Source organism: Pseudopipra pipra, chromosome 3 (assembly GCF_036250125.1).
Source record: "Pseudopipra pipra isolate bDixPip1 chromosome 3, bDixPip1.hap1, whole genome shotgun sequence".
Taxonomy (NCBI): Eukaryota; Metazoa; Chordata; class Aves; order Passeriformes; family Pipridae; genus Pseudopipra; species Pseudopipra pipra.
In genome coordinates, this window is record NC_087551.1 from 32,700,566 (window position 1) to 32,723,531 (window position 22,966).

The 22,966-nt window shown below is 38.6% G+C and overlaps 1 protein-coding gene across 3 annotated transcripts in view; it reads right to left on the reverse strand.

Annotated features, from left to right (window-relative positions):
• RASGRP3 (RAS guanyl releasing protein 3) overlaps window positions 1–22,760 on the reverse strand; it is a 59,602-nt gene extending 36,842 nt beyond the window's left edge. For 2 of the 3 annotated variants that reach the window (XM_064648536.1, XM_064648534.1), the window contains exon 1: window positions 11,347–11,457. The gene's annotated coding sequence lies outside the window, so the exon portion shown is untranslated. Of the gene's footprint in view, window positions 1–11,346; window positions 11,458–22,581 lie in introns of those variants that run through there. The other variant, XM_064648535.1, reaches the window with a different exon arrangement.
• Between the last annotated feature and the right edge of the window lie 206 nt (window positions 22,761–22,966).

Here is a 22,966-nt window from a genome sequence, read left to right on the forward strand (position 1 = left end):
ACCCTATTGCTTAGATTCACTCTTTTTCGGGATCAAAGGAGAACTTCAGAAGACACTAAACAGAGTGGGACGTCTGCAAAAAGGACAGGACAGGGGGATGGTTAAGCATACATTGCTGGTGGATGACTAAAGCCAGTCATCTTACTAACAAGAGACACTGCACAGGGGAAATCAGTGACTCTATAGCTCTATAGACTCCACAGGTAAAGTTTTACTTGTTCCATTTCATTTGCCAACCAAAAGCCAGTGTAATCACTGTAAAACTTAATTCCTTGACTATTAACATAAATATTTAATTACTGATTTTTGTACTGGGAACCAGTACAGGCTAAACTTCACTCCAGACACCTGCTGCAGGTTACACTGAGTCCCTTCAGCGAGACAATAAGCAGTGCAAGAGGTCAGGGTCAATAGTCAGCAGTTTCTCTCTGCTGCTCCTTCCTTGTCCTATGCTCCAGCATGGGTCCTTTATGGGCCACAGTCCCTGCAGAGCTGTACCTGCTCTGGCATGAACTCACCAATGGCCACGCTCTCTTTAGGGAAGTACCTGCTCTGCCACAGAGCACCTCCCTGTCCTCTGACCCTGTTATTCCCTGTGTTCTTTCCTCTTCCTCTCCATTCCCTTGCTCTCTCTGTGTTCCCTCCCCTCAGAATTTTCTGCCTTTTCTTCAATATGTTTTTACAGAGGTGCCACCGACTCAGCTGATGGGCTCAGCCATGCTGGGTCTCTTGCAAAGACAGCTGGAAGTGGCCGTGTCCGACGCAGGGCAGCACCTGGCCTCCTCCTTCAGAGGCCATGCCTGCAGCCCCCCTGCTGCCAAAACCTTGCTATTTACATCCAATATAGCCTCTAAGGGGTGAGTATTTGTGCCTTAGCACAAAAGTATTCAAGTTACACATTTTCAAAATGTATTTTACTATGCTTAATTTTGAAGGACAGCTCCACTGAGCTAAATATGTACTTTCAGGTCATCATGGGTCATCCAATTAACATGGAAGGGTATTTTAAACTATGTCAGGCCCTAAACATCTATTGTTCTGTGGGAATAGATGTTAAATGAATAGGGCTGTGAGCAAGAAACCAAGTGATTATATAGACCCACTCATATGGACCACCAAGCTGTTAGCTCAGAGCCATATAATGTCTTGTATAAGTTCATTGATTAGCATGTGGGGTACAATACATGCTGACCTAACATAAAGAGAAGCTTACAGAAATCATGAGGAATGCCAATGGACAGTCACATGACCAAATACTTTCAGTAATCATCAAGTCACTTGATTAAGGCTTGGGCTGCTTAGATAGCATTTTGTTTAGCATTCTTTCTGTGAAACAAAACCAGGATGATTTCAGAGATAACAGGAAAAAAAATCCCCCAGGTTTCCTCACTTATAACCCCCCCTGAAATAATGGATAGCTTGATAACTGGATTTGTAAAAACAACAAAGGTTTCATTCTCAATTGCAATTCTAACATTTTTTGCAACTGATTATCTACCATATTTTAGCTTTGTGCCATCCACTTCTATATTTTTTTCCTGTATTAACTTTGTTGGCATTTGCTTCTGTAACTCCAGTTAATAATGGCAGTAAAATCTGAACACACATCCTTGAGTTATTCCATGTACTATGCTGTTGATATTTTACTTCCACTTTCTATGGGTCAAGGTAGTACAATTGCCCAGAATGCATCAGGTTAAAAGGGAGAGCTAAGGAAGACTTTAGTTTGTTTTCAAAAGAAGGAAAACTGACAGCAATAATTCTCAGTAGATTTGTCACAAAAGTTGTTTTGCTATTCCCAGTAAAGCAAAAATAAAATTACAAATATACAACATTTGATTAACGTGCATGACACCGGCGGATGCAGCTCTTCTGAGAATCTTTGCCCTTCAGACATATTAGAGACCTCCAGCACCAAAGTGTAACCCATTGGGAGAGGACAGCAACAGCAGTTAGAGTTCACATGGTCTAACTCAATATGAGACCTGTAAGCCTTCAGAGAAACTCTTGGCAAAACATAATTCATATTTATTCTATTCATAGACTTGTATATAGCATCTTGCAAGAGTAAGTTTGCTTTGTTAATCTAGTCAAGTCAGTGGAAAAAACCAGTTTATCATCATGTATTCTTGACTGGTTACACTGTCACATGCCTTTAGTGAGGCTGGACCATCCCAAGAAAAAATGGGGGTTTTAGTTATTTTAAAAAACATATGGGGAAATAATAAACCCTTTACTTATGAAAGACAACCCCCCTATATATTTATTACCTGTTATGTTATTTTATGCTATTAATATCTGTTATTAAATATTTTAATATTTTATTATTATTTACATTAGTCAGCTATATTCCCTTAAAGACAAGCTAGAAAAATCACATTTACTTATTAATAAGATTACTAAAAAATCCCAGGCCCTATTCACCTAGAGCTTCTGATACGTTCATTTTGGAGATCTACCTTTTCCCACACAAAGTTCATTTTGTCTTATTTGTAACTAAGCCGAAATTTTTCTGTACTAGCATAGTCCCTGGCTACTGACTTCTTTGAAACTGTTGAATATTCCAAGAGCTATGACAATTTTAAGAGTCAGTACTGTTTTCAGTTTCACACCACTTTTCGATCAATTTTAAGACAAAGAAGAAACATAAGAGCATGTAACCCAGATATCCAAATTCAGTAAAGTTGGATATCAAGTTATCAGTCTGACAAACCCATAGTTTCCAAATTGATTTTTCCCTCAGTGTGGCAGGCAGCCACACTGCAAACATCTGTGCCACCTTTTGTAATTATGCCACAGGAACACAGACACTCATGGAGCTTCTCAACCCCATTAAGCTCTATGAGTTTGTGCTGGTCACCCAAACAGTAGAGATTATAGCTAAGTGTCTGAAAAAGCAGTATGTTAAAATACACTCTTTCATTGGCCATCTCTGCAGCTATGTTGTATCAAGGTAAGACAAAATCATTATCTGCAGTCACAGAAACCAGTAGGGAGAATTCAATACCTCCTACTTACCTGCTATTTCCAGTATTGATGACCATATCTGATTTCTCACTCTGATTTCTGACTTTCCCCAAACTGAAGAACAACTGCAGTTACTTTACATCTACCAAAAGGAAGGCTATTACATTTTGAAAAGGGGAGGTTCAGTGCCTGTTTATTTTTTCTTCTTTGGCACTGTTAGCCCATATATTACGTCACATCTCTCCCCGTGAATTCACAACCTATACCTATCCCATGTGAGGAGAGGCCTCTCTGTGTAGTGAAAGCAGTTTTTCAGCTGACTTTTCCTTCTGTGACTACAATCAAAACATAGGTTGACTTCAGAAATATCTCGACCACACATTTACAGCCTGGGAAGTACTTATCAGTGCAGTAAATTGAAGGCAGCAACTGGCAAAACAATAAAGGCAGGAAGAGGTTTTCAGAGACTTAAGTAATGGGAAGCTGGATGTCTGAGATGGAGCAAGACAGAGTTAAAAGGACAGAGGGGCAGGACAGAGCGTTGGCTCCTTTTTCCCATTTGGCTGTTATGGTGCATTTCTAATCAGATAAGTCTTTGTTTCCCCTTTGATGAACATAGAAAATATTTCACATGTAACTGCTATTTCCCTGCAGACCTGTTAATAGGTCCCAGACAAGGAGGGAGGCTGGACCAGTTGCTAATGGCCAGTAACCCTTCTCAATCCCTAGTGGCGGCTGCCCATTCATTTGAGAGCAGTCACTCTTTGAAGAGAGATTGCAAATTGAAATAATACACTAGAAAACATTGTCAGACATGCATGACAGTAGACAGACTTGCTGTGTGATCCTAGGAGCTCATGCTAATTGCTGTCTTCTGCACACTCACATGAATCAGGGATGCCTTGGTTGTGATGCTACACTTTTGCAGCTGCAGAAGTCACCAACGACTCACGGGCAAGCTTGTGGGCCAAAAGGCTGGTGGACTGAAAACACAGCCTGGAGATCAGGAGAGAGCCAGTATCTTTCTTTATAAAATTCTGCCAGCAGATGCTGGACATCAAAATACATAAGCAGTTTCTTACCTGTAGTTATTTTTTATGAGTTTCCCTTGGGAAGATGGGTGAAACAATGGCAGTGTCAGATTTCTTAATGATGCAAAGAGAGTAGTTTAAACACAGTGATACAGTGTTTCTTAGGCCAGTTCACAGCTTTTTGAAATTCTAAGCCTCCAACAGAGAAGGACAGGAAAGAGATTATTTGTGGTTTTAATGTATTTGACTGGATTTTGTACTTTTTTTCAGAGGTAACAAAGCAACCACCAGTGAGCTGACTAAACCTTCTTTGCTTACTAAGCAATCTACTAAGAAACACACACTGGTTAGTACAACCATAAGAAGACACAGCAAACCTCTAAATCTGTTTATGGTACAAAAAGTCTACAGAGTACAGGATATGAGAACAGTGTCACCACAACTCCTATATTCCTATATCCAAGCTTTTGGAACAGACTGGCTTTTATTAATAACCACATACCTTCCTAACAATAAGACAGTTTGCAGCCAACAAGTTAAATGCCTTCTTTAAAAGGAGAGTAACATAAGAAGGTGCTATATATAAAAATATACAGAACAGCATGACAACTTGAAAAAGGGGAAGGAGCAGTGTAAAAAAAATTTTCAAAGAAAAAAAGAGGAAAAGCATCTTACAGTTCCTGCTTTAATAAGTAATACATCAAACAAGTAACTTTGATCTTTATTTTGTTAATATTATTTTGGTAGTTATATATTTATTGTATGAAAGAATATTTAACACAGGCTTGCAGCTACACAAATATTCCACTTCCACAACCACAGAACACACTGCTACAATAGGACTTCAGAAAAACCACAGAACACACTGCTACAATAGGACTTCAGAAAAACAAACCTTACCAAAACCCATAGGTGAAGTTTGCACAGCTCATGTCTTAAGATACAACACTAATTCTCTAAAGCTCACGTATGCCAAAGATTCAGCATTATTTGAAAAGCAACAAGAGCAGCTGCTGTGGCTGCAACAGCTGAGAGTCACATATTCCACCAAGTGTACTTCTGGCTGTGTAGATAAAACCCTTTCAGTCAATGGGTAGTATAATGCCTTTGCAGTGGCCAGTTCAGGCCACCCCGAGCAACTTGAAAGACACTTATTAAATTCACGCAAACCTGTTTGTTTTGTATTTATAGAGGAAACTCATAACTATTTACTCCTTAGCATGCATTTATCAAATTTAAGGAGCTCATCAGAATTTCTTGAAGGATCTGCTCAACTCCAATAATTGTTAAAAAATTAACAATGTGGCTATGTAGTAAAGCTAGTAAGAAGTGAAAAATGTGGTCAAGTAAGAAGAGGTAATTAAAGGGTGGAAGGCATCAGGAAGATCTTGATTTAAAAGCTGACATAGAAGCTTAGGAACTTGTTTTCCCTGCCCCAGTATTTAGCATTGAAAGACTTACTACAGTCAAGTTTTCAAAGCAGCTCCATCCTTTTCAAGCTTACTTACAGGAGCAAATTATATTTCTATAAGCACTAATATACCAGATAACCATGCCTAGGTCAAAGTTTACCCCAATTTCTTATTCAATACAGTTAAATCAGTGCAAGAATTCCAAAAAGAGCAAGTTTTGAAACACAGACAGGAAGTAAATTGCGAAAGAGCTTTTCCTTAAGATACATTAATCTGAAAACCACCTCTCTTATTTTAGTTCTGCAATCCTGGCTCCCTTTTAGTTCTAGGGGCTGACTCCATCGGTATGATTCTCAGCCTGACCTTTCACTTCTCACCTTTTCACCTTAGAAGGTGACTGCCTAGAGCTTGTAACCTCTTCCTGCATTTTCAATGTTAAAGTCTAAGTCAGTAACATCAAGAAGCTCCCTGTTTAGGTCAGTCCTAAATTCTTTTGTGATCTGTACACACGAAACTCCTCTCTCTGTGTTAAGCATCCTTTAGTCACATCCAGCATGTCAGGCCTGTACTAGATAGGTGCAGCTGTGATGCCCAAGCTCTTTTCCCAAGACCTCTGAACACTCCTTAAAGCTATGAGAGATACAAAATCAACTCTTCCAATTAATGGAAGGATTTCAAATCTTCCATTGTCTTGGTTGAAACTACAGAACAGAATTACCATCCTCAGAACACCAATGTTACACGAAATAGTGAAGTTTCTTTGATCTGCATGGAGAAAGCAAGCAAAAGCATGACTATAATTTAAGGGGACGAGCACTCACTCAAGAAGAGGGGGGGGGGAAAAGTGAATTCTAGTTCCTGCCACAGTGCCTACTTAAGATAAAAATACATGGACAGTCATAAGGGAAGGGCCTGGAAACCAAGAGTTTTAGGAAGGGTGGCAGCTGTTCCAGGAAGTATGTGTTCATGAATTTGGTAAAGCAGAACATGAGTAAGCAAGCTAAAGTAGGCAAGACGTCTTTGGCAGAGGAGATTATTTTTAGTCTTTTAAGGAAGCTATTTTATGAACAGTGTGATAAGGCTGGAATGTAATGGCTATTCTGATTTGGATGACAAGAATCACTATGTATCCAGACAGTAAGTTGACTCCAGTCCTAATTCAGCAAGGATTTTCTGATGTAATTTTCTCCACTGGTAATCAATAGTGTATTTGCATAAACTGATTTTTTTACTTCCCACTAGCAACAACAGAAATTTCCGAACCAGCTCTGGGTTCAAATACTGGGTCACTGCAGAACAAACAGAACTTACCAACTCATGCTACAAAAACCAGCACCAAGATTGAGTGAGCCTAAGTGAAATGCAGGTTATGAATGGAAGTCTACCTGTAATAATGCTATTTCAGATTAAGGAAATTCAATTTAGTGAGACCAGAGTTTAAGCTGGAGAAATGTTACATCTTTTTAAAGAACATGAACAAGAATATAGCATCACAACAAAGAATATATGCATGGTCATGTGTCAAAGGCAGCTTTATCAACACATTTAGCAAACATACAGATACACCCTATATAAGTCATCTTCAATCTATTTGACGATATTGTGTATGACTTACTTAAATTCTAGCCTCTAGGACTGATTTCTACATAGAAAACCATCAACCTGTTTCAGGCACGGGGAGAAAAATATGCTTCAAAAATGATGGAAAATCCTTGTTCATCTCGGATATCCTGCTCCTGCACACACTTACTGCACTCCGGTCTCTCTCACACAAGCCCACTGCTACTTTGATTGCAATAGGTTTCCATAGAAGGGGGTGAAAAGAGAGGCAGTTTTAACAGCAGTGGAAGGAGTTGTATATGGAAATATGTTGGTATATATAACACTTTATATATATATGTCTATATATATATAAGCTACTGTATATTAAGCTTGGTATGACTTTTGTCATAGTCCAAAGCAGACATACTGCTGAATCACTAATATTAAATTTGTGTTAATTTAAGATGATACAGTTATTTTCTGTTTGTGGGAACTAAATATATAGAGTATCTGAACAAGAATAGCACAGGTTTCACTAATTTTCCATATATGATTATGGCTGGCAGGTTCTTGAGGTGCTGAAGCCTTCTCCCCTAGCCTGAGAAACTCCAAATCATTAGTAAAGAACATATGCATAAATCACAGGTGGGGGAGTACTCTGTAGAGAGAGTTGAACCACTTCACCTATTTGAATGTGGTCAAGGGGAGAAGTTATTCAGAGAAGTGAGATAGCAGATGGCCACCAAAACAACCAGAGTAGTTCTCAGGGGTAATTGTGTTTTCTGCTTGCTGTAAACATCGTTCCTGTGGGTATTTCCACACTCCTACACTTTGATCCTGACCTCGTACACACTTAGAGGTTAGCTGAACTTTCTGATGGGGCCTCTCATGAATTCAGCTCAGTGAATAGCTATGTGTTTGCAGGATTAGTCTTTGTATTTGAACCAGCCTCACAAAATCTGTATTGTTGATATTGCCAGTCTTGTAGCTGATATTTGTTTACCTTCATTACAAGAGAAAAGTTATCCCTTGTCACAATATCTCTAATCTTGTGGTCAGGTGGTTTTTAGGTATGTTATACTTATAAGCAAACATATTAATGAAAAAGTACTACTGCACTGGCTATTCACATTGAATAAAAAAAACACAGACAAAATCAATGAAGAGCAAAACCCAGAAGACCTGAGAATTTATTTCAGACTTTTTATTCAAACACTCAGGTATAAAACATCGCTATTCCTGACTTATAACAATCGGTCAACATGAAAACACTTTTGTCAAATTGAGCAGTGAAAAGTGAATATACCATAAATGTGTTAATAGAAAACATTCAGTGCAACTTGTTTAGAGTACCTGTACAAATGTACTGTAGCCAGGCCTGGACAGCTAGGAAAAAAAGAAAACCACAAAAGTACCCGTACAGTATTTTAGAAGTAGTTTCCTCTCTTTATTCAGGAACATCCTGGGAGTGGCTCCTCTGTATAATGGCATTTTCAAGCAGAGAGATGGGCTAGCAAAACTGCAGCTACTTTTCAGCTAGATGTTTTGATATAGAGCAGAAATATACCCATTCAGAGAACTGTAAGGCTGCCCTGATCCTTTCCTCAGAGTAAAGGAAAAAGATTTAACAGGAACCTTACAATGCTGTCAGTGATATGGATATATATTGAGCTTCTGCAGAGGGACAGCAATGCTCACACTGTTACTCAATCCCCTCTACCATGTAATAAAAAAAATTCCAGGATGAACACTTTCTGTTACATACTGGGCTTTCTAGAGACTCATCAATGGGAAAGCCAAGGGTAGAGCATTTCCCTGAATAAAGCATGCTAAAATTTAATTATTGTGCTTCATGCCTATGCAGACCTGCCTCAACTTACATGAACATAAGGGGGGTGTATATTCAAAAAGCTGAGCATGTGTTTTTATGAGATAAGGATATTGTAAAATAGTATAAAAGAGTGTTGGTACAGAGGCTGTGTCTTCTGATCAAATGCAAAATCAGTGTGTGCCCCAGTAGTGTTCCATGACTGGTACTGCAGTAATAGATGTTGCAGTTGGAATTAATGAGAAAATCCAAAAAGTGAGGAGAGCCTGAAGACTGTAATGCATTAATTTCTCAAAGTATACTGTGTGTTAACAGAGTATTCCTACCAAAACGGGTTGGTGATAAGGATTGAAACAATTGCACCCTTGAAAATCTTATAATGTTGATCAAGTTTTCTTTATTTTATGGACAGAGGATTTAAAAGTCTAGTCATGAGCCTTGAATTTCATTCAAAATCAGGTACAGTAATGACAGCTGGAAGCCGTAAATAAAGCAGAGTTGTTTATCTTACACTTTGCAGATCCAAGTGATGAGTTTTTCTCCTTGACTGTAAGCGACCTTAATAATCAACAGTATAAAGGCACAAAACTAAGCTTTCCCACCACATTTCTTTGAGAAAATTCAGTTGCCACTGCAACAATGTGTTTTCAGACATTATTACCTGAAGACAAGCTCAGCACTGCAGTTATCTAATGTTTACTATGTAATCACCACTTTGCCCCTTATATACCACACTTGATTCCCACAGCTGCCTGAGAACAAAATCAGCTGCACAAGAGGTACATATGAGCTAGCTCATAATCCAGGTGATGCAGAACCATATGGCTTTACATCAACCTTTTGCACCAACACTGGCACAGCAGTTATGCCAGAGACAGGGAAGAAGAAGTTACAGCAGGAATAGATTGAGCTCACATCTCTTTTCTGGTGGATTTGTGGTTTATCTTAGTTTCAAAGCACGTTCCTTCAACATTTCTTTTCATCTGACTGGACTGTTTGTTTAACTGAGAACACTCATTACAAATACAAAGTACAATGTCTGGAAACAAGCACACTGTGGCATATTATTCAAAATGCCGAATGCCTACTATTCTGAAAAAAACCAAACCTACTCTGGGATCAGAGTAAAAAGCAACGGTGGACCAGTTATTCTCTCTGCCCCACGAGGAATGGAGATGCTGACAGGCCGGAGGGGCCCCACTGCAGCCGAGGTTCCCAGGGGACTAGGAGCTCCTGAGCACAAAGCCAAGCACCTCAGGACCCAGTGGCCTGTTCCATTCATGATGTTGCATGGTATCTGTGTGGGAGGGCTGCAGTGTAACCATAACTGATAGTACTTTAGTTCTTGGTTCGAAGGTAGTCTACCCTTGGAGACGCAAACAGGCAGGAAGCCAGGTAGACTTCTAATTTTGTGATAATTGAAACTGTTAACATTTTCATATAAAATTTCTAATCAACTGACAAAGCCATAAACTACAGTTTAAAAGAAAAATTGAAGTTTTCAGAGAGAAATAAAGTTTCCCTTTCTTATGTGAGAAGTCTTTGAATAAAGTTTATTCTCCCCACCTTTAAAGGAGGGACTGCATGCAACCTGTCAGTGTTTATGCTTGGACTTTCCTCAACAGGACCCCGCTGCTCTCTACCTCTGTCCTGCTTTAACCTTCCCCAAAGCACCTGGCATCCCTCAGTCTCATCACATATCAAGATCCATAACTCCTTCATTTGTTTGCATTCTTCATAAGTCTTCATCCAAAAAACCCTAATTCATCTCTATGTAAATAATTGATCAAAAGTTCCTTTTGATGTATCCCATACTCCAATTTTAAAAGAAAACTTCAGACTGTAACAGTCAAAAATTATCAGACAGGGAAATCAATCATTCATGAAACAAAACCACAGAAAATGCAAGTGTCCAAAAATAAATTTAATTAAGAACTTGGAGATATGTAGGAGACTCCATCCCTGTTTTTAGGGAGGATTTTTTTCAATCTTCACAATCTAATTACGCATTACCATCCAGAGTGACTCAATAATATCTTAATAAGTGCATCTTCACTGTCTTCCTGTATTTCTCCACTTCTACGTTTTTCTTTCAAAAAAAAATCTCTGCATTCAACCTCAAAAAGTAACCAGTCACAACCAACTTTTTTCAGATTGATCACACTATTTTGAGGAAGTACCTCTGTCTATTCCTTACATGCATTCTTTTAAGCCAAACACTGAAATTGCTTTATACTCGTTGTATCACTACCCACCAAGAAAGGAAAATACAGTCATCATAAACAGCCTCCTCACTCCGTCATCTGAGTAAATAAGCACCATTTTCCCTACCTGGCTAGTATAAGGACAAAACACTGTACCTGCCTGGTTCCTGCAAGAGCAAAAACAATGCTGTTGTTAATCGCAGATCAGAAAAATATAGGCATTCTGATCATGAATGACTGCTCATCGATGAAGTTTCAAAAATATGCCTCAACCTTAAGTGTTTCTACAAAAGGTCTAGGATGAAAATAGGAAAGCAGTGGCAGTTTAGGAAAAAAAATCAAAAACAGGGAAAATCACTTACTGTGCCTGGTTCTGCAGAGGTATTCAACGCAAACATCACCCTTCCTTGTCCAGTTGCCAAGTGCTAAAGCATGAAATGAGCAGCTGTTTCCTTCAAGCTGGGGCTGTGTGTCTTAACTAGTCACATGCCCCTCCTGATAAATCTCACTGCCGTGCCAGGAGGTTAGAATCTGAAGATCATTATTCCCCCTATTAGAAAATCCTTTTCATAACAGCAACCTTTGCTAAAGCATTTGACTGGAACATGGTACTATGTGCTCCAAAACTTCTGGGTGTTTGTTAGTGTTTTTTTGGTTTGGGGGGTTTTTTGGTTTTTTTTTAGCTGACTAACACCAAATGCAGATAAGCCTTAAATGACAGTAGGGGCAGCACAAATGGAAAGTTAAACACATCCCTATTGATTACTTCAGGTTTGTTTCTGACTTCACATTTTGCTGTGTTTAAATATAGGAGTTTAAACCAAAAAATCCTAAAACCTCAGGAGCAAGACAATTTAAAATACTGTGGCATTCAAAGTGTCTTTAAGACCAGACTATTCCACAGATCATGAAAAATATGTGAACAATCCCACTTTGGGGGATCAGTTGTACTTCCTTAAGGGGCAACATTACTACCTTTAGTGTTTGGACAGTAGAGCAATGAATACCTTATTACTACTGGAGATCATTTTAATTTTCTTATCTAGCATTTTTGCAGCATGGGGCAGACATCGTATAGTCAGAATGTGATAGACCCTTTGAGGTGGGACTATTAGTCTAAACAGAGAGAGTAAAACGGGAAACAAAAGCATTCTTATCCCCATGTTCCCAGATGTAGGGCAAATGAAGGAGAAACATTGAAGTCAAGAAAGGAACAGATTTTGATGGAATTTTCCAGGGTCATACATTACTGAAATTCAGCTGAGGCTCAATGCCTAATTCCCTTTAGCTTGGTCACATATTTAAAGATATTTAGATATTTAAGAACAAAGGCATGCAGTCTATGGGATTTTGAGGGTAAGGTGCAAAACACAGTTTTCTGAATTTCTTAAATTCCCATTCCACGTATAGAATATACCGTGTTGAAAGTCTAGCAGTACTTTAAATTGGGAAGACTGACAGGACACAGGCAGTTGTCACACCTCAGTATAGGATGTAGTAATGGTATTTTATTGTTTGGTAAGCAATCCAGATCTTGCAAGACTGCGCAGTTCGGATTACAAAGGGGATTATAGGGTATTTTTCTGAAATACAAAGTGACCCATAGTTAGTGCTGCAACTGAGATTTGAACAAATTTAAGGAATTGCTCAGAGCCAGGTGTCTGTTGCTAAAATTGTTAAAATATAATATCATGTCTAGGCAGCACATTTGTCAGAATCTGATGAAAGCCTGCAAATCCCTGAAGATGAGGGCTGCAGCAACAAAGGGTAACTCAGGTTGCTTCCTTTGACCTTAAACCAGCTCTTCATATTATATAAACTGGCACATGCTTACAAAACCATGCAGCCACCAGTGCTGCCAGCGTAGCCTGGAGCAGGGAAGAAGCCCTCGTGCTAATTACCCATGGCTGCTTTTGCAGGCTTCTCCTGTTTCTCAATACTCCGGGAAAACAAGTTTTCATAGGACAAACTTCTCATGTTAAATGGGCTCTCACAAGCCAGCCAGGCATGGATGTTCCCAGCTCGTTGGAGGGTCTCGTTGGCATCCTGAGAGGTGCAGGGGCCCCGAGTGCCATGGTCAGACCCACAGTAGCCCCAGGAGTCCCCAGGTCCCCATTGCAGCCGCCTCATAACCCTGGCACTGGGGCCCTGAGGTGGGGGCTCCTGCTTGAGGGGCTTGAGCTCAGCACAGCCTCCATTCTGTGGGGGTAAGTGGGTCAGTACAGAGGGAGGAGGAATGCCTGGGAAACAGCAGATGTTTGCTGCAGGTGTGCAGGTCCGTTTTGTCGTGGTGCACAACCTGCTGGGCAAGATATCAACAAGCTGCTCCTCATGGCTGTCCTGGGAAGTGCCAAAGAGGATGTCACAGGCTGTGGGGTGCTGTGACCCAGGGGCCTGCTGAGGGGGCTTTAAAAGCAGAGGTTGTAAAAACTATGAATTTAAAAATGAGAAATAAACCCATGAGGAATGAGTTCATTTAAGTTTAGGTCACTAGAGGGAAGGTAATTCCAAAGAGGGACTGAGAGCTGCCCTGGCAGAACTGAGTTGGAAGCTCAAGCAGCCCCTGGGCACAGATGGCTGCTCACAGAACTGGGTATAAACACCTAGCCTTGCTCAGAGAAAGGAGAAGGCACTTTCTCTGATAACGCAGTATCAACTGCACTATTTTATATTTATCAGGATCCTTTAATAAAATTGATTAAATACCGGTAGTACCTGGGCCATTTGATATAACACACAGTACAATGTCATCAGTCTGCACTGAGTAGCTATCTTGTTTTTATTTGGTACTTATGCTCCATACGGGAACATAATTTACTGATAATGACTGAATGACAGTATTCCGCAAACAACTTGGGATACACTCCCTAAAGAGAAAAGGAGCCTTTGTACTTTCTGAAATGAGTAGACAAATAATTTTTTTCATGGCTCAGTAAAAAATGCCATAAACTGATTGCGGTTTATGTGGGAAAAAGTTTATCTATCCTCATGTTGAACAGACAGTTTTAAGCCATCATGAAGCAGAACAGAGAAATAATTTGGATACAAGTCCTGAAAATGAAGGTCTCAAAAGTTTTGTGGTGTGGGTTTTTTTCTTTTGTTTTGTTTTGGTTTTGTTTTTTTGTTGTTGTCATTTCCTTATTTGAAGAAATACCAACATACAAAAGAAGATAAGCTAGTTAACGCAGACGTAATGAATTAAATGTTGTACTCTTACACCTATCAGATGGTATCTTCTGTATGACAAAAGCTTTGCTGTTTGGTGCACAATAGTATATTGCCTTCTTTTTCTGTTGAGAAAAAAACTGAAGACTGGATTGAAAAGGGTACATTTTTTTCTATGTGGCCATTAATGCCTCAAATGAAAACTAAGAAATGAATCTGTATTTTTCTCAGACACGCTGGGAGAAATACTGAAAAGGAACAACAAAAAATTTGTACAGTTAGCAACGAATTGTGGTAGGGATATGTGAACGTAAGATTAAATTTTTAATGTCAAATAGTATGGGTAGCTTTTAGAAAAGTTTCAAGGATTAAAGAATGGAACAGTTGCCCATTTTGGTTTAGGTTGATATCAAGAAGTTTTTTGCTTTTATCGATGTTGGATAAATGGATCCAGACCCTCTTGTTATTATAGGAGAGGCTGTATTTCATGGCTTCTTTTTAATTGTTGTTTCTCTTTTTTTTTTTCTAGATATACTATATCATGCTTATCTGTCATTTAATTAACTGTAGGTGTATTCATTTATAAATTGATCACTTACAGAGAGCTCATCTCAACATCAGTGCTTTGATACTGTGCAGATTTTTGGACTATGGAGTTATTTTCGGCATATGGCAATTATGGATGGCTGTTTTGTGGGTTCCCTGAAAATGTCTTTTTTCTGTTAACATATTCTTCTGGAGTTTATGTAACAGGAGATAAGACTCTTAGGGGACAAAAATATCAGGTTATACTTACTGCAAGTCTGTAGCCATTTGTTTCCTAAATGGCTGCATTGCAGTTTGACTTCAGCCTTTTAGAATATATGGAACCCATAACTAACAGACAAACTGCCTGGTTTGCTGGTCTACCTCACAGCCCCAGATATTATATAGCCTTCATTATCAGCACAAGTGAATGAAAGCAGATCATGGAAGCCCTCACAAGACAGGATGTTTTATAAATACCTAAGTGCAATTATAAGGACTGCTATAAATAGTCCAACAGCTCGTACACAAAGCTGCCAGCTAAAGGACATATAGGGGCATACAAAATAGGAAATTTTGCTGAAAATACTGCATGTAAGGCTTTCAACCTTACATTGCATTAATTCAGTTTTAAACATCCATAGGCTATGTTACATCCTTTGCAATGTAAGTCAATCCCAAGTTCTACAATACAATGCTCTAGGGGGCACAGGAGTACTGCAAATGCACAGTGTACCTCCCCTTTCATAGTTAAGGGTACACCCTTAAGTGTTATAGTTAAGAAAGCAAGAGCTAAGATAAGTTATCACATTAGGGCATCCCTAGGTATGACCCTTGAAATCAGTCCTGCCTTTATATCATCAACTATGTGCCATAGGTGGAGCCTATGTATTCATAGAGAATCTGGAAATTTATAGTTTCTTCCTTATATCAACATTTGTAAGAAATTTTAATTATTAAAATTGTTACTCTTATTGTAAGACTACACTGATTTTTATTTCCAGCTCCCTTTACTTGGTTTTGTTTCACCTTGAAGTACAGAGGTGGACTGACAAATACAAGTTATTCCGCACTGCGAATGCTAAAGAGTAGTGGCATCTCCTTTACTAAGACATAGGGTTAAATTGTGCCATGCAGTCAAAGTAGGTGCTAAGGACCTCTTCTGTGGCAGTAACATGATTGTTTAAAAAAACCTCAGAAAACCAAAGCACAAAAGCCATTCACTGTCTATTACCAACTAGACTGAGTAGCTATATTCCACAGGGTGGATATGCTTGTTTCAGAAACAGAGTTTGAAGAGTGTGTTCCTGTAAATCTAGACCTAGATGCAGTATCACCAGTAAGCACAAAATCAAATCTGTCATAAAGGCTGTTTTTTCCAATACTGTCTTGATTGGTCTGAAGTTGAAGATTTCTAAACAGACATGGGCATTTAGAAGAGATTTGTTTCCTAGCTTTCTCCAGCCATCCTCATTGTGAGTGATGCACTGATCAAAGAGAGGGCATTGCTGCAATGATAAATGTACAGCAGCTCTCAGTTTTTGTTCTCTTTTCTGCATCTGGTAAGTTTGAACTAATCAGTAATTCCTTTACCATTTCAAAACCTCCAGGAAGTATGTGTTTTTCCACAGTTGGTGCAAATGTGTACAAGTGACCAAGGGTATGATACCAGCATTTTTTTCAGAGCTCTTCATTACACCTTCTCTCAGACATTAAGTGAAATGATAGTTGCATAGAAAGTTTTCAAGTCAGTGAACATACGTTTTATAATGGATTGATTTCTGTTTTACAGAAAGTACCTAGATTTCTGTATTTTACTCCTCTCTCTTGTAAGTTCGACTGCTTTCAGTTTGTCTTATAGAAATCATCTCTGATTATGATTTTCACTCAAAACTTACATCAGAGAGAATGCTATTCTGCCAAATTTGCATTACACATAAATAGTGAAAAATGTTTTTTCCATTTTGTTAATTTTCATGAACATGTTGCCACCACTGACGTCATAGTGGTTCTTGGTTCTGAGAGTTTTTTCTCAGTGAGGCAGCACTAGCTGATACTGAGTATCTGGTATCAGCCTGAAGCAATACATTCCACATTGCAGCTTAACACAGTCCATTTGCATTGAAATTACAGGAGTGAAAACAATGGAATCAAGTAAAAGGCGCAGAAAAGAGCAAAAAACCAAGCCCTGTTTCCTTCCTCTCCCTAGAAAAAAATGAAAATTTTTTTAACAGTTTCCATCAAAATATTAAAAATTAATGCACTACTCCCTTGTAGGGAGCACTTTAGGCTTGTATTTGCTCTCTAGAATGAGGCACAGATCACAAATGCCTAACCTCATAGAACTGTCAGGCAGGATCTCCACTAAGTCCAATGCACAGAATGTTTATCAGTTTGGCTGTGTTATCAAGCAGGCTGTCTGAAATCTGATGCATTGCATGCAAAGGTCCTAGGATTCATGCTTCCAAGCTTACTGTGGGATGAGTGAATTTGGATCTATCTGTGCTTTCGGTACTCTATGAAGTACCCAGCCCAAAGATGAATGAGAAGCTATTGCTTCCATGCTCATTAGTTGTGAGGAGATTTGCTTATTATAGTCAGAACACTTAATATTTTTGTATGACAGAGCCCCTTGGGGCCAAGGTCTCTATATATAAATGTTGGATTTATTACTCTTGTTTGAATCAGGGCCTTTCTCTGTTGTTAGTTCCAGTTTCATGTCTCTTAATGGTATGAGGACATTATCCTGCTTTTTGATCTTATTTATGGTTTCAATTATTGCTTAAGACAATTACCTTCTTACTCTAATAGTATAGATGTGAATGAATAGAACTATAATAGAATGATGTGCTGGAAATAAAGGCTGTGTGGCGGTATAAAACCACAGCATCATATGAAGGCAGTGTGAAGGTTCCTTGTTTTGAGAGAGAAAGAAGAGAGTAGCCATGACTGGGAGGAATGTCAAGCAGCTTAGAAGAATTCAGCATTGATCTGCTCACTTTCTTCTTCCCATTTCTGAAATTACAAAGAATATTTTGTAGTTCAGTTGAGGTTGAATGCTACTTCAGTTTTCCCTTTAGTAATGAGCAGACTGATCTTTGAAGATTTATCTTTGTCTCCAGCCTCCCAAGATAATCATGCTACGGTAATAATCCAAAATAACAATAAAGTACCATGCTGGAAAAATAAAGTGTGTTAGAATATAAAAGATTCTAAGAATACCGAACTGTCTAAACAGAGATGTTGTACACATTAATTTTTGTGCTCTCTAACTCAAGTGAGCTACAGCTTCATAGCATAAACTGTCATCAATAGTTAGTGAGACAATGCCACACCTGTTAGCTTGACTTTAAACTCCTCCCCCCAGTCTCCCCAGCTGAGTTATTGGGCATATGGTTGAACCACGCTGCTCGAGCAGACTGCCCACAACACTTTGTATCATGCTATAGCTGCTCCGGCTGTTTACCACGTTTTGCTGTCTTGACCACATGGCGTAACTTCATTGCAATATTGGCAACAGACCGGCCACTTTGCATTTTCGTTCTCTGGGAGATGTGTGGTCCTGCACTACAGAACTGTTACAGCAGGGTTGTGCTTTGCATTGTGCAGGTGCTTGAGTTCACACAGTCTCTTTGGGAGCCATTGTGATAAATGGGTCTGCAACCATTACTAAATGGGTGGTTGGGAAGGATCCTTTCAGAGATGATATCCAGTGTAGAAATGAGAACAAATTGCTGCAGTAAGTTTACAGAAGAGCTGAGAACTGAATCTACCTCTACATGAGAGTCAGTGGTTGCCATTTTCCCCTCCTATGGTAAGCTGGGACAGGCTTCTCCTTCCCCTGAGGTACCCCTCTGCTTCCCAGGAAATATTATACTAAGTAACAAGGAGATTACCAACCCTGAAACTCAGTGTGAATAGGAAGAAGATAAAGTAAAAAATACTTCTCACAGCCAACATGACTTTCTGTGCTAACCCAAGACATGAAGATACCTACATGGTTACTGACAAGGTGGACTTGCACTCCAAGACACTCTTATCTTCCTGCTTTGTTTTTCAGTATGACTGTATGGTGTAAGTATTCTTCAATAACACTGTTCTGCTGCAATGTGTTCATGCAATACAAACTCATTATAACTGATCCTTGTAAAGGAGGCCCCAGGTGAAGCCTCTCACTTTTTCTCTTGTCTGTTGTTCAAATAGTAAGTCTTTTTAAACTGTCTGAACTCCCATCAACAGATGATAAGAGATTTGACAAATTAATTTTTGCTGTATGTCTCCGTTTGGTTAACATATCTGTGTTTCATCTACTTCTGAACAACAGCTCCTTATTTTGTACCACAGTTTGCTCATGGTCTTTGAGAAATGAGAGAACCAAAGGCAAAAAATATAACTGCACTTTGCCATAAAGATTGATTTTAAAGCAGCTTTTTTATTCATCCTTGCTTACACAACAGTACTCTTCTAGTCCACTAGAAGAGTAAGAAAGAAACCAAAATAAAGTTAATGGTTTTTCTGATAGCACATAGACTTCTGGGAGAAACAGTCCATCTTCTACACACACATTGACCTTCACCCTTGTGCAGTAGGTTGGTTCAAAGCCTGTAACATCTAATTCCCATTTGAGGTAAGGAATTTGTGCCAACTTGAACAATTCTCACTTGTTGTGGGTCACTACTCATGCGTTCAGAACATCATGATCTTCCCCTTAAACTTTGCTTTTGAACATAATGCATCCATATTGTTCTGTTGTAAGCAGACAAGCTTTTGAGTTTTGGATAAGAGGAGTAGTAGAATTAACATGCTGTGTTTGAAGTCAGACTAGATGATCTAATCACTCTGCCAGGCTTTAAATTTTATCAGCCTGTTGAAATAATTTTGCTTGAAATCAATGGGTCTACTCATATGCTTAAATTTAAGCACCTGCATAAACACTTCCATGAGTCAGGATGTTATTCAGCACATAGTTATGACCTGGGTGTTTTAGATATTATCAAAGAAATGATGTTTTAGCACTAACATTTCTGTTGTGTTGAGCAGCTCCTTCTCTTTGTAGGACTATATTGATGCTGTCCAACATTGAATGTTGATTTCTTAATGTGTTTTAACTGGGTTTCTTTTTATGTTCCCTCTCCCCTAATTCAGCTTTTAGAGTGAGACAACTGTATACCGTACTTGCAGTGACTGCCCCAAGCAGACATACTTCTAAATCTCTGCTCTTTTTTTCCAGTAATGTTAGTGGGCCTGACTGTGACTTGGAGGACAAGGCTTCCTTGTAAGAGCATCTGGTAAAGTGGAATAGGGGCTTAGGGAGAAATTAAGATACTTACACCAGAGCAACTGCATGAGGAATAATAAATCTTACTAAACCTGAGCCAGCTTTTCATGAAAGCATGGCATGGCTTGTCACCCAAAGTGCATTATTTTTTAAGTCATGTGATTTTTCTTTAAGTCAGTCAGCTTTCCTGGAACAAGAAACCCATGCTGTTCACATAGTAGTGACAGCTGACTGAGGTATTTATTTGACAACCCTAGACTTCTTTATATCACCTGGCAAAATAATGTCAGGTTAGGAAGCCTGTGAACCACAACTTCCTTCTGGTATATCAAATTCTCGTATTCAATTTTTAGCTTGGAGCTTTAATATTTGCATCCCTGTTAGTACCTGTGAACACTCAAAAGCATTTATATAGAAAGAATCTCCTGCAGAGTAGTTAGGTTCTAGCAGGTGGTAAGATTTTATAAGATGTAGGGTGTAAATTTCATTCTAAGGCCTTCTGAAATGAACAGGACAAATCTCTCAGTTTGCAAACTTTGAACTCATGAACATGTGAACTCTTGCAGTTTAGAAACAAGTAATTTTATGTGTATGTTTATTAATAGTATTAATTAGGCATTTATTGAGTACTACCTATAATATCTTTTCCATAGGAAATGTTAAAGTGCATTAGTACATTTTTTAATCACCTCTTCCTGTATAATTACATTGTAACTGGCTGATTTGTAAATGATCTTCTCCTTATAGCTAAGGAATGATCTCTGTTTTGCTACATTCATGCAGTGATACCAGCCTTTAAAATAATGTGGTGAGTGCTGCTGACCTGAATAAATCTGAATGTTACAGTGTGTACTGTTCAATTGTACTGCAGTTGCTGTGCAACTGACACCTCATGGAATGATTGTATTTATTTAACACAAGAAATTGAAATGCTTCTTTGCTTGGGTGAGTATTGATCTGCAGATTTGTCTCTATTCCTTCCCTCCAGCCTATGACTTTTACAAAAGTTCATCTAGTAAAATGGTGGTTACACAGTTTAATTTAAATTTTTAAATTAAAAGAATTTTTGTTTGCTTGTTTGTGCTCAGTCTTTGTGCAGGGGAATCAGTTACTGCAATTGAAGGCAAGGAATATTACCTGTATGAGAGCACGCTATGCTAGTTACTGAAGTTGAAGTCTGAAGAGCTTTCTCTTGCAAATACCTGTACAAGCTTCTAGTTTTACTACCATTATGGGTGTTTAATTCTTCACAAGAACAGGCTTATAATCTCCTAGAATTGAGAATTACTGTAAATAATTGAGTATTTTGAAATCAGACAAAGAAAGGCCTGATCCTTTTCATGGGCATGGACTAACATCTGCTTCATTGGAATTGCTGCTTGGCACCTCCCTAGATCAGATTTTCAGCTGACTGCTGCTGTTTACAATTGTCCTATTGCAGCTTTTCACCTACATGGGTGACATCCTGCCTTGCTGTCGTCACAATAGCAGACTCTAAACATAATAGCATCCTATGGGGATACAGTAGAATAACAACACATCACACTTCCTTTTTACTCACCAGGAACTTTTTACCATAAACCACTAATACTAAACAACATCTGAATAAGAAATGAATAAGTGAATGGCATATACTTAGAAGTAATGTGTTAGCACAAATGAGACTAATACAAAGGTTTTTCTCGTAGATCATTCAAAGATAGAATTTGCATGATGAAATCCTGAATCTAGTATACTACAGATTCTATTCTCTTGCCTTCAAATCACAACAGCATTTCCTTTGTTAGAAGTGCAAAGGACATGTTGGAAATTGAAGAAATCAAACACAATTTTTCCCTCTTAAAAGTCTGTCTTATTGATGATAACTCAGTGAATTAATATCATCTCTATACACCGATCTGTCTTAAAATGGAGCTTTCTACACATGCAGTCATGATAGTATAACTCTGTATATTATCTGAAAATAAGCAGATTAAAAATTTCCACTCACATTCTATTGTCAGTTTAAATTAGACCTCAGAATGGCAAGATGTCATATTGCAATGCAAAACCCCATAATATATATGGGTATCTATGTATAGTATTTTATTTTTATGTATATGCATGCACACACACACAAATTACCTGCCATAATAAATTCCAACACTATAGAAACTTTCATGTGCTTTTTTTCTGGCTAAGTTCCTACCTTCAAATGTACCTCATAAAATTAAATTATTCCATTATAGATTATATACATAAATATATATTACATGTCCTTCTCCCTCACTCTCTCTGTTTCTAAATCTTTAACCTATTGCAGTGTTGACTTCATATTTTCCTTCAGGGCATATATTTACCATCAACATTTCTCTAGTACTTAATCACAGATTATAAGATGAATATGACATAAGTGAGGAAAACAGCAAAGTTATGTTATGGATATATGACAAAAGCTTCTTTTGCTTAAGAAAATTTTGAGGAATCTGTAACTGAATTCAGATTTCTTTATCTAAAAATCAGACATCCTATCAAATTTTATCTAAAAGTCAAATGCCATTCCTTCTCCAAAGCCCATTCTTTTTTCATTTACCAGGTTGAAAAGGCCTGGAGCATGCAGCAAGCAGAAACACCAGAAGGAGACACTTACCTTAATTTGATAGGTATCCAACTTTCAGCACACTCCTTTTTTGAAAGCGTTCTTCTCACAGTGTTGAGATGCTGAGGTTATTTGCTGCCCAGCAGTGTCCTGTACCTGACTCTCACGCTCAGTAGCCCTGGCAGGGCCCTGAAGAGAGAAACAGGACTGTGCTCTGTTCACTCCCAGCAGCTTCACTGAGGCTGGGGCTCTTTTGAGCTCAATTAGTTCTAGATTGTTTGGCTAAATGGCAACCACACTTCCTTCTATTCTTTCCCAACTTAGTTTTCCTGCCTCCAGTGGTGCTTTTTCCTTTCTTTGGACTATAAATAGGACTGCCACAACACAGTCTATAGCAGTAAGGAAGGCAGGAAATGCATTTAAACAAAGGAAAGAT